Source organism: Pongo pygmaeus, chromosome 13 (genome assembly GCF_028885625.2).
Source record: "Pongo pygmaeus isolate AG05252 chromosome 13, NHGRI_mPonPyg2-v2.0_pri, whole genome shotgun sequence".
Taxonomy (NCBI): Eukaryota; Metazoa; Chordata; class Mammalia; order Primates; family Hominidae; genus Pongo; species Pongo pygmaeus.
The window spans coordinates 116,362,984-116,380,225 of record NC_072386.2 but is presented as its reverse complement, the minus strand read 5'-3'; the positions used below and the strand labels follow the sequence as shown (position 1 = coordinate 116,380,225).

Below are 17,242 nucleotides of genomic sequence, written 5' to 3'. Positions count from 1 at the left end.
TATTACAGATATTATAATAAGAGAAATAACTAACATTGACTGCATGTTTACTATGTGTCAGGCACTATGCTGGGTGTTTTTCAAGCATCATCCCATTCGATTCCCACAGCAATATACCCTAAAGTTGAAACTATTGCCCTGGATGGGAAAACCCGAGGCTCAGAGAGGAGAGGTGTCACATCCTAGGACACACAGCAAATTATAAGAGCTGGTATTTGAACCCAGGTCTTTCTCAGAGAGGCTAAGCTGCCTCATCACTCATTTCTGGACGAACTAAGGGCTTTTCTCCGTGGAAATGGGGAGAAAGAAGATTCGATGAAGAAGCCAACACTGATTCCTGCTCAAGGCAAGTCCAGGCACTGGCGCATCTTGCCAGAACTCAGTCTCCGACCCAGGCCTTTCCTCGCACTGGAGAAGCGGCGCGCATGCGCCCGACCTCCCTCCCGGCCCCGCCCCGCGGGAAGCTACCGCTCCTTGCTTTCAGCTCTGGGGCTTGCGCACTACGTCCCCAGCCAGAGGCTCCTTCCCGGTCGGGGACTTCCGGAACGCCGGGGTGTGGTTCCGGGTCGTGTGCGGTTCAGGGTAATAGGGCTGCTGCTCGGCCGGCCGGCGGCGGCGAGCAGCAGGGGCATGAGGGCTAACCCGGGAAGCGGCAGCTGAGCGGGCCGGTAGGAGCGCCGGTCCCCGTGGATCCCGAGAGTGCAGAGCTCGGGCAGGGGCCGGGAGGCGTGGGGGAGCCGGGCCCTCCCCTCAGGAACGTGTCCCGGGGCCGACCCGGCCCGTAGTGTGGAAGCAGCTTCAGGTAAAGGTTGCCCCAGCCGCCAGCTCCCCGCCCGTCCGTCAGCCCACCAGCTTGCCCACCTGGCGGCCCTCTCACCTCTCCAGTTTCAGCGCTGCCCAGCGGGCCGCCTGCCGGGCCCTTGTTCAGGTGGCCCGGGCGCTTTCGTTTCCTGGCCATTTCCAGAACTGGAGGCTGTCAGGAGTCTGAAGCGGGTGTGTGGTTTAGGGGAAAAGAAGCCAGCAGACCTGGTAGTGTGGGGGTGGGGGGGTGTAGTTGACTCCCGCAGTTTCTGGTCCTGCACTTGGCAATATCTAGGTGCCCTGGTCTTCATAATGTGAAAATCAAGGTTTTCAAGCATTGACTGTGTGGTCCTTGTTTCCTTGCGTCCCTTCTCCCCATCCCCTTTAAAGTGGTTAACAGCCTTACAGACTTTTTTCTAGCTACAGTGCTGCTGGAACTTTGATTCATTCTTTGTTTATGGGAGTGGCAAGGAGTCATTTAGATTTGTTTAAGGCTGGGAAAAAGAGATTGTAGTGTAAACAAGAGTATGACTAACCAGAGACCCCCAAATTGACTCAGAAATTGGTTAAAACTTCCTTTTGAATGAATGAAAGTCACTTTGGAAGCCCACCACAGTACCTGGCACTGTGCAGAGCACCATGTTGTTATAAACCCAAATCGGCAAAGTTCAAAACTTTCTCAGGTGTGAAGAGTCAAATGGAGACACATTGGTTTAAAAAAAGCAGCGTTCTCATTCTCTGACAGGCAGACGGGGCGGATCCGTAATGTTAAAACCCACTTGAGTAGAAGCCTAGAAATGGGTTTTATTCCTTATATTTTATGAGCCCACACAAGGTGCCTAGTAAACACGAAAAGAGTTCTTGATGAAGCAATAATTGTTTTCATGTTTTTCAGTTTACACACCTGCGGGATTTGGGGCATGCTGGTAGCCCTTTCCCATTCATCTGTGTGCTCATGCCTACCTTCAACTACTGTGTGTCCCAGACTGCACTTACACCCCCTTACATCTCCTAATCTGGCTCCTGGTTACCTTTCCAGTTATGCTTGAAAAGGTCTCCTTCTTTAATTACCCCATCCTGATCCATTACTCTAAATAAGTAGGATCTCTAATCATTTTTGTTCTTTCCTATTCCATTGATTTTTGTAGAACATTCTCCCTACCTTGCCTAGGTTTCCCCTTCTCTCTTTCGATCTATTGAGACGCTTCCCACGGCTCAGCTGAGTTGGCCTCGCCCAACCAATTCGGGACAACCCCACCTGGAAATGATTTTTCCTCTAGAATTCTATAAGCGCTCATTTTTATCTACAATTATTTAACTTAGCAAATGTTTAGTGAATATGGATATGTATATATATGCCAGGTACCATGCTAGGCAATTAGAGATAAATAAGATTCAGTCTTTGCTGCCAGGGAGCTCAATTTAGTGAAAGAGAGATAAGGGAAATGAATAATTCTAACGCCGTGATAAGTACATTGTGTGAGTTCTTGTGACAGTGGTAGTGCGGGAGGGGAATGGGTTATTCACCTTTGAGGCATGGGATGTGGCCAGGTAATGCTTCATAATTGGAGGTAAACTGAACTTTGAGTGAGTATTTGGGTATTATATAGGGGTTTCTATTATTTAATCATTTTAACCTCAATTTACAGATTAGGAAGACCCATAATAAATTACACAGCTGGTACGAGACAGAGCCAGGATTCAAACCCAGGTCTGTCTGATGCGTCTGTGCTTTTTCCATTACATGTCTTGCCTTTTTCTCACATCATCTCTCTCTTTTTATGCAAGTACATATTGAAACAAAAAGGTATATAGGACAAAACATATGAATGTTAAAATGAATGTTACAGAAATCTTTCAAATGCAAAGACTGTGCTCTTCCAAGGCAAGGAGATGGCAGGTAGGTTAGCTCAGCTTTGAATATGAGCAGAGAAGACAGTCTATAGAAAATAAGCATGGACTCTGGATTCAGTTCCTGGTCCCTGTTCTTACAGGATATGTGACCTTCGGCACGTAACTCCAAGCATCATTTTCTTCAACTAGGGGTTGGGTTAGGGAATAATATTGACCACATGGAGTGTTGTGAATATTGAACTAATGGGGATAAAGGGCCTGGTACGTGGTAAAGTCCCCCGAAATAAATAGCTATAAGATACAAAGCTATAATGCTTGAGGCATGGTTTTAGAGTGGTGAATGAGTTTACAGCCTGAGTCAAGCAAGTCATTGCTTCTTTTAGCAGGGTACAAGGACGTAAAGTTGGAGGGGCAGTAGGGGTCAGAGTCAGTGAGGGCTTGAGTACCAGGCAAGGGAGGTAAATTCCAGTTTCTGCTAATAACTTTTCCAGTTAATAAATACTTTGAGGATCTGTGATTCATTTCAGCAGTGCCAAGCAAAATATTAGACCTTGGGGATACAAAAAGAAGTAAAATTGGGTCCCTATCCTGAGGTTATTGACATTCTAGTAGAGGAGATGTGTGTGTGTGCGCAGGTGAACTATAATAAAGTACTGTGGGTTCTAAGGTAGAAGTCCCCAGGGGGTACCATAGAACACTGAGAAGGGAACACTGATGATGGTGGGTAATGAGTACTTACTCTGCTGGTGTGATGTTAAATGCTTTATCTCCTTTTTTTCTTGTGTGAGAAGGTGTTATTAGCATCCTGATTTTACAGATGAGGAAACTGGGGCACAGAGACCTTCAACAACTTCCTTGAGTTTATGCTGCTGGTAGAGCTGTAAGATAGAGGGGATTATCTGCTCAACACTGAGATCTGCACTCTTCATTACTACACCATGTTGCTTGTTCTTTGTGATGTGGATGGGGACCCTCTGGAAAGGCTTCAGAGAGAAACTTGCCCTTGAGCTGTAGCTTCAGTTTGCCAGTCACTGTGAGACAGGAGGGATCACGAGGAATGGAAGTGGCCTCTGCACTAAAGGAGCTCATAGCCTAATCTGTGACTTTAAATGTTTTTCTTTTTTGGTGGGGGAGCTTGTTTTGCTTATTGACTTATACCTGAAGACTTCAGAAACTTTTGCAGTTGAGTGGATTTATATGATTCAGGCTAAGATAATTTGCTAGCAATCTGTTATTCTGATGTATAGGCCTTACTGTTAGGGACGCAGTCATAGATGTCAAATTATTATATGACAAGGACTTCTGTCACATTACCTTTTTTTTTTTTTTTTGAGACAGTCTTGCTCTATCACCCAGGGTGGAGTGCAGTGGCATGATCTTGGCTGACTGCAACCTCTGCCTCCTGGGTTCAAGAGATTCTCGTGCCTCAGCCTCCCAAGTAGCTGAGACTATAGGCAGGTACTACCATGCCTGGCCAATTTTTGTGTTTTTAGTAGAGACAAGGTTTTGCTGTGTTGGCCAGGCTGGTCTCAAACTCCTGACCTCAAGTGATCCGCCTGCCTCGGGCTCTCAAAGTGCTGGGATTACAGGCGTGAGCCACCATTCCTGACCACATTACGTTTTTTTCCCTATGGGAGGTGCCCTGACTTGTTTCTGTGAGTTTGAAGTTTTTGTGAAGTTTTTTGACTCAGAAGTTAGCATATTTCAGCTTGTGTTAAATTTAAGAGGCTTAGTGGTTAAATATGTTACTTAAGAGTCACAGAGGTAATGTGTGATAGAGCCACAAAAAACTGGCCAAAAAAGAGTAAACAAATCTTCATTAAATTATTATTATTGTTCTGTTTGAGCATCTTCCTCAGTGGTGTCCAAGTCCGATGCCTGTTATGTACTAGGATGAGTAGGCTGGGCCTTGATGAACTGGAGAGCATGGGCCCAAACTAAAGGGGGCAGTTGCTGCTCAGCTCCACTTGCTTGTTGCCATGTGAGGAAGTGGGCCCAGTGTCCTTGGATCTTTTGACACTTTTTGGAAAAGATGCTGGAAATCTGGATTTTAATGTATTCTTATTTATTTATTTAACTTTTAGAGACAGGGTATCGTCCTATCAGGCTGGAGTGCAGTTTCATGGTAATAGCTCACTACAACCTACAACCTTGAATTCTGGGCTCAAGCAATCCTCCTACCTCTGCCTCCCCAGTAGCTAGGACTACAGGCGCATGCCACTATGTGTAGCTAGTTTTTTTATGCTTTTTTTTTTTGAGACAGAGTCTCGCTCTTGTTGCCCAGGCTGGAGTGCAGTGGCGTGACCTTGGCTCACTGCAATGTCTGCCTCCCACGTTCAAGCGATTCTCTTGCCTCAGCCTCCTGTGTAGCTGGGACTACAGGTGCCCATCACCACGCCCAGCTAATTTTTGTATTTTCAGTAGAGACGGGGTTTTGTCGTGTTGGCCAGGCTGGTCTTGAACTGCTGACCTCAAGTGATCCGCCTGCCTCGGGCTCTCAAAGTGCTGGGATTACAGGGGTGAGCCATTGCATCCGGCCGTGTACTAGCTAGTTGTTGCTTTTATTTTTTTTTGTGTGAAGGAGTTTCGCTCTTGTTGCCCAGGCTGGAGTGCAATGGCGCGATCTTGACTCACTGCAACCTCCACCTCCTGGGTTCAAGCAATTCTTCTGCCTCAGCCTCCTGAGTAGCTGGGATTGCAGGCATGTGCCACCACGCCTGGCTTATTTTGTATTTTTAGTAGAGGCAGGGTTTCTGCATGTTGGTCAGGCTGGTCTTGAACTCCCAACCTCAGGTGATCCACCTGCCTTGGCCTCCCAAAGTGCTGGGACTACAGGAGTGAGCCACTGCGTTCGGCCTAGTTTTTTAAAAAAGTTTTGTAGAGACGGTGTCTATCTATGTTGCCTAGGCTGGTCTTGAACTCCTGCCTTCAAACAATACTCCTGCCACGGCCTCCCAAATTGTTGGGATTACACGTGTGAGCCACTGCATGTGGTGGATTTTAATGTATTTAGTTTAAAAATTTGCCATTAAAAATTATGTTGATCAAAACATATTTGTGGGCTGAGTGTAATCCTAGGCTGCCTGATTGTGAACTCCAACCTACCTGGCCACTGAAATTTTGGTACCTGGTGTTCAGAGCAGGAAGTACAATACAATGTTTTGGTTATTAATTAGAAATCTCATGGTAAATTGCCAGTGTGAAGGGGTATTGTAGCTTGCACTGATAGTTTTGGAGAGTGGTAAGGTGAATGCTTTTATTGTATAATCAAGCTAAACTATAGATCTGGCTGGTGAGATGACCTTATAACACTTCTATTTTGTGCTCTTAGCACTTTAAATGCTGCCAGATTTCTTGTCTCTTGGCCCTCTCCACAATAGTATGAAGTGGTATGGTAAATTTGTTAAATGCTCTTGTATACCTTATTTTCTTTAGTCTTCCTAGTCCTATGAAATAGGTAGTATTACAAAGGGGGTAATCATCACCTCTTGAGATGAAGAAATCGGCACCCAGTGAATCACAGTTTAGTGTAAAGAGCAGTTGACTAGAGAGGGTTTTGCATCCTGAATATGCGGATACCACTAACAGCTTTTGGAGTTTGGTCATGTCACTTACAAATCCTTGGATCTTTTTTCCTTTTTGGATAAATAATGAGGAGTAAAATTCAAGTCTTGCTCAAATTCAATTCGTAATATCCTATACTTGAGTATACTTTTACTAATATACTCTTATTATTGATGCAAAGTATACTGAATGTATAAAACTTCAAAAAAATAACATTTTCCAGTTCCCTACGGACTCATTTTGAGGTACTGTGTTACAAATAAGTACCATTTCAGCAGAGAAATTGGTAGAAAATTGAAGGAATGGTTTTCTTTTCGGTATGCCAAGCTTTCTGTTTCTAATTGATATGCTTAAAGTCACACAACTGATTACTGGCAGACTTCAGTGGAGATGACTCAAATCTAAAATGCTGCCCCTCCTCTCTTGCTGGCAGGTCAGGAACCACTACTCAGCTCTTCATCTGTTCTTTATTCATTACTTCCTCCGGGAAAGGCCCTTGATGGGCTGGGTGCTCCCCCAGTGCATGCAGTGCCTATTGACTATATATACTCAAGATTGAAAGGGGGCATAGAGACACCCAGCACAGTGAGAGAAATATGGTCAGGGAGTTCCCAGCCCAAGAGTTTAATTTATTTTTATTTTAATACCCAGCTTTCACAAGGTGAAAATTGAAGAAATACTGGTTTTGTAGATACTTGTTTTCATTCATACTCTATTGTATAAGGAAATAACATAGAATATAAAAATAAAGAGAATAAATCCTGAGCAGTCATTCACAATTTATTAACTCTAGTTGGCAGCAGTCTAGATATATTGGGGAAATGGATTTAATGTAGGCAACACAAAATTTGGACTGAAAGTAGAATACAGTTTTATGTAATTGAAAGTGAGAAAAATGGGAGAAACCACTTAAAAAACAAACCTGTAATTCTAGAAAGAACAAGAAGGTATTAGAATAACTATTGGAATTAAGTTATAGTAATTGCTTGTGAAATAAATGGAATATTATGTCACATTTATGCCTAAATATATGCAGTGTTAGATTCTTAATATCCTATACTTGAGTATACTTTTATGAATATACTTTTATTATTGATGCAAAGTGTATTGAATGTGTAAAACTTCAAAAAAATAACATTTTCCAGTTCCTTATGGACTCATTTTAAGGTACTGTGTTATAAATAAGTACCATTTCAGCAGAGAAATTGGTAGAAAATGGTTTGAAGGAATGGTTTTCTTTTGAAAATAAAGCAAATATTTAATCTGAACTTTAGTTACTGACATAAAGGAGACTAATGAAGAACTGAAGTGCAGACTTGAATTTTAAGCAATGTGACGTGGGGCTTTGGGCAGACCCACTTGGATTTGATTGTTGGCTTTGTCAGTCTGTAAGTTGGACAGTCTGCAAAATGGGGGCAGTAATGCCAATCTCAAATAGTCCTTAGTGAGGACTAAATGAAACAATATATGTAAGTACCTTGAAAGTACTGTGATGCTTCTGGAGAGATGCAGGTCCAGGCTGAGCATCCCTACTCAAAATATTCAAAATCTGGGCCAGATTTGCTGGCTTATCCCTTTAATCCCAGCACTTTGGGAGGCCAAGATGAGTGGATCGCTTGAGCTTGGGAGTTCAAGAGCAGCCTGGGCAAAATAATGAAACCTTGTCTCTACAAAAAAATTAGCCAGGCATGGTGGCGCACATCTGTAGTTCCAGGCTGAGGTGGGAGGATTGCTTGAGCCCAGGGGGCTGAGTCTGCTGTGAGCCATGATCGCACCACTGTACTCCAGCCTGGGCAACAGAGCAAGACTGTCTCAAAAAAAAAAATATCAAAATCAAAAATCCTTCAAAATTCAAAACTTTTTGAACCGACATGATGCCACAATTGGAAAATTCTACACCTGACCTCAGGTGACAGGTTGCATAAATAAATAAATAAACTTTATTTCATGCATAAAATTATTAAAAATACTGGCTGGGTGAGGTGGCTCATAACCAGTAATCCTGGGAGGCCAAGGTGGGAGGATTGCTTGAGTTCAGGAGTTAGAGACTAGCCTGGGCAACACAGCAAGACCTCGTCTCTACTAAAAATCAAAACAATTAGCTTGGTGTGGTGGTGTGTGCCTGTAGTCCAGCTACTTGGGAGGCCGAGGCAGGAGGATTGTTTGAGCCTGGGGTGTCAAGGCTGCAGTGAGCCATGATTGTGTTCCTGCACTCCAGCCTGGATGACAGAGGGAGACTCTGCCTCAAAAAAAGAAAAAAAAATTTGTGTAAAATTACCTTCAGGCTATGTGTGTAAAGTGTATATGAAATATAAGTGAATTGCATGTTTAGACTTGTGTCTCATCCCCAAGATACTGCATGATATATATGAAAATATTCCAAAATTCAAAGGAAATCCAGAGTCTGAAACACTTCTGGTCCCAAGCATTTTAGATAAGGGATACCAACCTCTACTGGCATTCAGGGCATAAGACATTCAGGATGTTAATATGATGTAATAAGCAATGATTTGATGGAGTGGTTATAAAAGAGTGAGACTCATTTTCATGTCTAGATCATGAAATTTGTTAATTTCTGGTTGTGTTTTGTAAATTAGTGCACCTACCTACTGTATTGAGAGAAGGACTTCAGGATGCTGTTTTTAAGCTATTATATGAATTGATCTGCTGAGTAACAAGAAACACTTTCAAGTATTTATATTATCTTTTTTGTGCCTGTAACTGCCCTTTGTTAGAAAAGGGATATTATGTTATCCCCGTCCCCATTTTGCAAATGCCGAAACTGAAGCTTAGAGAAGTAATGTAATTATTAATAAAAATATAGAGTTACCAGGCTGGGTGCAGTGGCTCATGCCTGTAATCCCAGCACTTTGGGAGGCTGACGCAGGTGGATCACCTGAGGTCAGGAGTTCGAGACCAGCCTGGCCAACATGGCGAAACCCTGTCTCTACTAAAAATACAAAAATTTGCCAGGCGTGGTGGCACACACACACCTATAGTCCCAGCTACTTGGGAGGCTGAGGCAGGAGAATTGCTTGAACCCGGAAGTCGGAGGTTGCCATGAGCCAAGATTGCGCCATTGCACTCCAGCCTGGGCGACAAGAGTGAAACTCCGTCTCAAAAAATATATATATATAAAAAATATATTTATATATATTCTATATATTTATATGTAATATATATTTATATATTGTATATATGTAATATTTATATATTGTATATATTTATATATTATATATTTATATATTATATGTTTATATATAATATTTATTATATATTTATATATTATATGTTTATATATAATATATGTTTATATATAATATTTTATGTTTATATATAATATTTATTATGTTTATATATTATATGTTTATATATAATATTTATTATATGTTTATATATATTTATTATGTTTATATATATTTATTATATGTTTATATATATTTATTATATGTTTATATATAATATTTATTATATGTTTATATATAATATATATAATATATAATATATAATATATTATATATATTATATATATTATATATAAAATATATATAATATATTATATATTATATATTATATATATTATATAATATATAATATTTATAATATAATATATATAATATTTAATATATAATATATATAATATTTATATATTATATATTATATATTTATATATTATATTATATATTTATATATTATATATTATATATTAATATTATATTATATATTTATATATAATATTATAGATTTATATATTATAGATTATAGATTTATATATATTATAGATTATAGATTTATATATATTATTTATATTTTATATGTTATGTATTTTTATATAATATATATTTGTATATTATATATTTATATATTTTGAGATGGAATATATATATACACACATATATACACACGTGTGTGTGTATATATATACTTTTTGTATATATGTATATAGAGAGCGAGAGCACGCATGCGCGAGTGGCAAAACTAGGACTTGACCTTTGTTTTGACTCAGGGTACTGAAAAGCACTATTCCCTTTTTTTTTTTTTTTTTTTTTTTTTTTTGGGGGGGTCACTTTTCCATGCTGCTCTGGATTTGGATATTGGGACTGGCCCTGTCTTGGGACTGTCATTAATTATAGCCTTTTGCCTTCATTTAAACTTAATGTTTACAGAAAGTTGTTATTGATTATATTGTGAGAGTGTTTGATTATAGGTAAAATGTTATGATATGAAGCTTAAGGATTTAATGAAAATACTGATACTCATTGATAATAAAGATTGGTGGTAAGATGTTTACTCATATTGATAGTGGGAATGTAAATGAGTAAAACTTTTCTGGAAAGCACTTTTGCAGTATTTATTACAAGCTTCTAAAAAAAGTTATGCATGCCTTTTGAGCTTGTAATTCCATTTCTAGGAATCTTTATTAAAGAAATCAGAGATGTTGAAAGATATTCACATTCAAAGATGTTCACTGCAGCAGTATTTACTATAGCAAAAATTGGAACCTTAATGTTCAATAAAAATTAGAGAAATCACGGAAAATTTGTAGAATGGAAATAATATACAGTCATCTTAGATGTTTCAGAAGAATTTTAGTGACATACTAATATGCTAACCATATAATAAGTGAAAAAAGGATATGACACTCTATAAAGTATGGTCCCAATTATGTCAAACATGTATGCAAAGAAAAGAAATAGGTGGTGAGATTATAGGACTTGATATTTTTCTCAGTTTTAGAAATGTTCTTTGATAAACAAATTATTTAAAAATAAATCATAGTTTAAAATTGATATTAACAAATATGAGTAAAGCCAGTGACCATCATTTTAACCAATAGTTTTCACTAATGCAGGTGATTGTGAAGTTATAAATGGGTTGTATTTTCAAGTTAGTTTTCACCTCTTTTATTTTGCACTTAGAACATGGTTTCATATGTCCTGGCATAAATGATGTTACTATTCCCAGGTAAGCCTTCTTTTCCCCCAAAAGTCCTATTTAAGACAGTATTCTGGAAAAAGAGTTGTATTCGTATTGGTGGTATTATTATCCCGGTGCTACCATCACCTCTTCAGTGGCCACAGGGACAATGAGTAGGCCTGTGACAGCTCCATGTTTACTTTCAGAGGGAGTCCACTCCTATCTCTGTGGAGTTGAGGTTGGCCTTTGGTAGATAGAGATAGTGAGTTGAATGCTTACATATTGGGAAGTGATTTTTTGGTATGGAAAATTATGTGTGTTAAAAAGGTAAACTGAGGCATAAGATTTTAGAGTTTATTTGCACAAACAGCGATTCATGAATTGGGCAGCTTCAAATCAGAAGTGATTCCGGGGCTCCATTGAGGGAAAGTAAGCAGGGGAAGCTTTTGTAGGAAGACCGTGGAAGTAAAACAAAAGATTTGATTGGTTAGTTATACAGTTGATCACTACCATTGGAAAGTCCTCAGTTATATAAGTTTGTTGGCTGCTTCTGACTAGATAAGCTTAAGTTTTTTTGTTTTTTTTCATATATGCATTTATAAGACATATCTCAAGTTTTGCTTATGTTTGCAAATCAAACAAGGTTAAGGTCATTTATAAGGCCTAACTAGTTTTGTCTGCTCAAATTTTTCAGACCAGGTCTGATTTTTTTGTTTTGTTGTTGTTGTTGTTGTTTTATTTGTTTTGTTTTTGGTTTTTTTTTTTGAGACAGGGTTCTCACTCTATTGACCAGGCTGGAGTGCAGTGGCACGATCATGGCTCACTGCAGCCTCAACTTCCTGGACTCAAGCGATCCTCCCACCTCATCGTCCCCAGCAGCTGGGACTACAGGCATGCACTACCACGGCCTCCCAAAGTGTTGGGATTGTGGGCATGAACCACTGTACCTGGCCAGGCCTGGTCTGTTTTAATTTATTTTAACAAATGTGAGTGTCTGTCTCACTTTTTTTATTTTGTGAGAAAAAGATTGAAGATCAAATTTGTTTGGATTTCAATTTTTCTGATAGCAGTAGTTAGTAAAAATATTGATGAATTGTTGCCTTTTACTCTTTTCTAATTATCATGTACTTTATAATTGAAACAGTTTCAGGCTGGGCACAGTAATCCCAACACTTTGGGAGGCTGAGGCAGGTGGATTACCTGAGGTCGGGAGTTCGAGACCAGCCTGACCAACATGTAGAAACCCCGTCTCTACTAAAAATATGAAATTAGCCGGGTGTGATGGCACATGCCTATAATCCCAGCTACTTGGGTGGCTGAGGCAGGAGAAGCACTTGAACCCGGGAGGTGGAGGTTGCAGTGAGCTAAGATTGCGCCATTGCATTCCAGGCTGGGCAACAACTGTGAAACTCTGTCTCAAAAAAAAAAAAAAAGGAAAGAAATAGTTTCAGCTTGTACAGTTAAGCATGATGGCCAGTTAGGTTTTTTTTTCAAATGTGCATACTGATTCTCTTATGTACAATATAAAAATGTGCATACTGATTCTCTTATGTACAATGCAAAAAATTTACCAAAGTATTTGAGCATATTTAAATTAGGAAAATATCAGGCAAGATGTTTCTTTTGTAAACTACTTCTGTCCAAAGCATTCTGTATATTATCAGAATGAAAAATGACAGCACTTTGTCATCTGTTCAAATTGATATTGCACTCTTTGCAATGACAGCTGAAAAGGCCCACAGGTGCCATATAAAGAGGTGACCATGTTGTCATATTTCATTTCGGCATCCCTCTGCAAAGCCATAATTACCTAATTAGGTTGTTAATTAGGAGATTAGCATTTCACTATATTGATAGAATGCTCTTTACCGGCGTGGGGCGAGATACAGATTTGTCTGCTCTAATTTATAATCTCTGCCTGTTTTGTACTTATTTATTTGCTTAAGATGCTGGTATGGGGCAATTCAGTTTACCTGAGAAACAGTTTACAAGCTAATGAAGCTTTGATCACTGGATTAAAGTTGCTGAGTTAAAGTATGGACACATCCCCAAAATTAAAATAAAAATTCCAAGTTGGTATAACTTGTATTATTGTTAACACAGGCAACAAACACAATAAGAATTCACATTGTTGGTATAAAAAAATTCAAAATACAGAAACTTAAGTCTGAATTGTGATAGAGATTTGTCTATCCTAAACTAGGCAAAATAAATTATTTTAATTATCTTCAATGACAGACCTGTATCATTTATACTTGGGACTTCTAAGAATATGCGAAATGTTTTGAATGTATTTAGGAAACTGAAGCTTGGTTAATAACTTCAGAACAAATATATTGAGTCTTCAGTTTAGACTTCCTTAGATAGTCATGCATTAGGGCTTATTTTATTTGTACCTTCTGTCCATTAGTCTGTGCTTGGAACGTTCTCTTCCCACAGTCTTTGCAGTGCTCAGAGCTTATGGAATTTGAAGTATTTCACAGTAACCTTCACTTGGTGAGCTATTTGGAGTAAGCACAGTTTCTATAAAGTGTGTCTAACATTCTTTTGGGAGAGGGGGTGGGGAAAATGATTTCCATATATTTTCTCTGTAGTGTTTGTAATTTGCATTATGCATACTTTTCTGCCTTTTTTTAGTTAAGGAAATTAGGAGTTTCAGAACAATGTTAAGAGCACCATTCCCACTGAGGTAGTAGTTTAGCCTCTTTTGATCGTATTGGTATTGGCATTCAAATTGTAGTAAATGCATGTGTGTTTAAGTCCTTTTTTCCCTACAGTTATGAAGAATTGCATTTGTTTCACAGCTGTAATGTTCTTAAAACTTTTTTTTTTTTTGAAATGGAGTCTTGCTCTGTTTCCCAGGCTGGAGTGCGATGGCACCATCTTGGCTTACTGAAACCTCTGCCTCCTGAGTTCAAGCAGTTCTCCTGCCTCAGCCTCCCAAGTAGCTGAAATTACAGGTGTGCACCACCACACCTGGCTAATTTTTGTAGTTTAGTAAAGACGGAGTTTCACCATGTTGGCCAGGCTGGTCTCGAACTCCTGACCTCAGATGATCTACCTGCCTCGGCCTCCCAAAGTGCTGGGATTACAAGCATGAGCCACTGTGCCCAACCTAAAAATTTTTTAAAAATTAAAAAAAAAATTTTAATACAAATAACAGAGAAGGGGTCTTGCTATAGTGCCCAGGCTGGACTTGAACACCTGGGCTCAAGGGAACTTCCTCCTCTGCCTCCCCAAGTGCTGGGTTTACAGGTGTGAGCCCCTATGCTCGGCCAACTATATATATATATATATATATATATATATTTTGAGGCGGAATTTCGCTCTTGTTACCTGAGCTGGAGTGCAATGGCATGATCTTGGCTCACTGCAACCTCCGCCTCCTGGGTTCAAGCGATTCTCCTGCCTCAGCCGCCTGAGTAGCTGGGATTACAGGTGCGTGCCACCACGCTTGGCTAATTTTTCATATTTTTAGTAGAGACGGGGTTTCACCATGTTGGCCAGGCTGGTCTCGAACTCCTCACATCAGGTGATCTGCCTGCCTCGGCCTCCCAAAGTGCTGGGATTACAGGAGTGAGCCACTGTGTTCGGCCTATTTTCTTAATATAAAAATACTATATCATAAGGGGCTTCTCATGCAGATCCCCTGGTGTGGATTAGAATGTTGTCTCGTGCTCTGGTAGGAGAAACTGCTCCATTGTGTGAGGGTTCGCTTCAGCAAAGCCAGAAGTTCTGATGGGATTTCTGGTACTAGGATTAACCTCCTTCAACTAGAACTGTAGGTTAGTTACCTTTACACAGGTCACTAAGGTATATGACAGTTCTCTTTTCCCCAGAAGAGAAGACTAGGAAACTGCCATTTTTGCATGAGGAATTTGATGTCTATTTGATGTAATCAACTTATATTACAGATTGTTTAAAAATTTTTATGGTTACTATTGCCAATCCTGCTTATTAGGTACTTTGTTGGTATCCTTGTGTTGGAATCACCTGAATTAGAAGAAATCTAGGATGTAGCATGGATTCTAGCCTTCCTGTGTTTCTATCCCCTTTCTTTTTTAAAAATTGAGATACAATTCGCATACCATAAAATTCACGCGTCTAAAATGTACAATTTAATGGCTCTTAGGATATTCACAAAGTTGTATAACTGTCACTATTAACTAATTCCAGAACATTTTTGTCACCTCAGAAAGAAATCTCATATTCATTAATAGTCACTCCACTTTTCCTCCTCCTGCTGCTGGCAACCATTAATCTACTTTCCGTCTCTATGGATTTGCCTATTCTGAACCTTTCATATACAAGGAATTGACAGTTTGTGGCCTTTGATGTAGTATAATAATTTTCAAGGTTCATCTATGTTGTAGCATGGATCAGTACTTCATTCCTTTTTATTACCAAATAATATTCTATTGTATGTACCACATTTTGTTTATCTGTTCATCAGTTGATGGACATTTGGGTTATTTCTACCTTTTGGTTGTTATGAATACTACTGTGAACATTTGTATACAAATTTTCGTGTGAACATATGTTTTTAGTTTTCTTGGGTATATTCCTAGGAGTGGAGTTGCTGGGTCATATGGAAGCGCTCTGTTTAACATTTTGAGAAACTGCCAAGCTGTTTTTCAAAGCAGCTGCATTATTTTACATTTCCTCCAACAATGTATAAGGTCAGCCTCCTTTCTGCTTCTGTTCTCCTCAGGTTCTGTATTTCTCTGCTCTGGGCTGGAAGCAGCCCTAGGCTCTAGGAATTCCACAAGCCTTTTGTTTAAATAGGTGGGAAATGATCCATTTTTCTCTGTTCAGCCAGGTTCATTCTACAAGCATGTGTGTACCAGGCATATATATTGGGCATTAGTGATAGGAAGTCAAATGCCCTTTCCTCTCAAGGACTTTACAGTCCAGCAGTGAACTTCTTACTAGGAAATGCAAGGTGAGGGTAAAGTGAAGAAAGTAATAGCTTATAAATTCATGAGTTTACACAGCATGGATAGCTAACTTCAGGATCTAGCCAAAGATTGACTTTTTTTTTTTCCAGCTTCGGTTTTTTGTTTTTTCTTCAGGCTACACTTTAACTATTGCTGTTCCTTGGTTTTATCCCTAGGTTACTGTTCTTCTTACGTATTCTCCCTGGGCAAAATTCACATCTATGGATTTACCTGTCTCTTACATGTTGATGTCTCCCAAGTTTGCTCAGACCTTTCTCCTGGGCTCTCAGGTTTCTGTTTTGATGGATGTCTATTTGGGTAATCCGTAGACATCTGAAACCCGCTCATTGTGTCTGAAACATAACTCCTTATCTCCCCACTACCTGATAATCTGTTTCTGCTTTTGAGTTTACGGTTTTATTTGTTGGCACTATCATGCAAGCCATAAACTTACCCCTTCTTAATCCTCCACACTGACTCAGTCACTGAGTTCTACCAGTTTTGTTTTGTTTTGTTTTGTTTTTGAGATGGAGTCTTGCTCTGTCACCCAGGCTGGAGGGCAGTGGCGCGATCTCGGCTCACTGCAAGCTCTGCCTCCCAGGTTCACGCCATTCTCCTGCCTCAGCCTCCCAAGTAGCTGGGACTACAGGTGCCCGCCACCACGCCCGGCTAATTTTTCTATTTTTAGTAGAGACAGGGTTTCACCGTGTTAGCCGGGATGGTCTCGATCTCCTGACCTCGTGATCCACCCACCTCAGCTTCCCACAGCGCTGGGATTACAGACGTGAGTCACTGCACCTGGCCTCTACCAATTTTTATCTCTTAAATATTTTGTGACTGTTTATTGAATTCGTACAACCATCTTTCACTGCCTTCAGATTTCATCATCTCTGGGCTATAGTCACAGCTTTATAACTAGTCTTCTGTTTTGTCCATCAAATTAATCTTCTATACAGCTGCCAGAGCAGTCTCTCTGTAATGCTAGTCAGCAACTTTGAACTCTATGTAATTTTAGTTACTAAATACATGTTGTTCTGCTGTTTCTTGCTTCAGTGCCTTGTCTGATGCTGTGTCTTCTACCTCAAATGTTGCCTTTTGCCCCCTCTTCGAACCTTCCAATTTCTCATCTTTGAAGATTCATCTTAGACCAGGGAATAATAGCAATAATA

At 39.7% G+C, this 17,242-nt stretch overlaps 1 protein-coding gene across 6 annotated transcripts in view; it reads left to right on the top strand.

Moving 5' to 3' along the window:
• The first annotated feature begins 539 nt into the window (after positions 1-539).
• Positions 540-17,242, top strand: part of MAPKAP1 (MAPK associated protein 1) — a 265,446-nt gene continuing 248,743 nt past the window's right edge. For 3 of the 6 annotated variants that reach the window (XM_063650329.1, XM_063650328.1, XM_054500117.2), the window contains exons 1-2: positions 541-802; positions 2,451-2,512. The gene's annotated coding sequence lies outside the window, so the exon portion shown is untranslated. Of the gene's footprint in view, positions 803-2,450; positions 2,513-17,242 lie in introns of all 6 variants that reach the window. The other 3 variants (XM_054500122.2, XM_054500116.2, XM_054500119.2) reach the window with 3 other exon arrangements.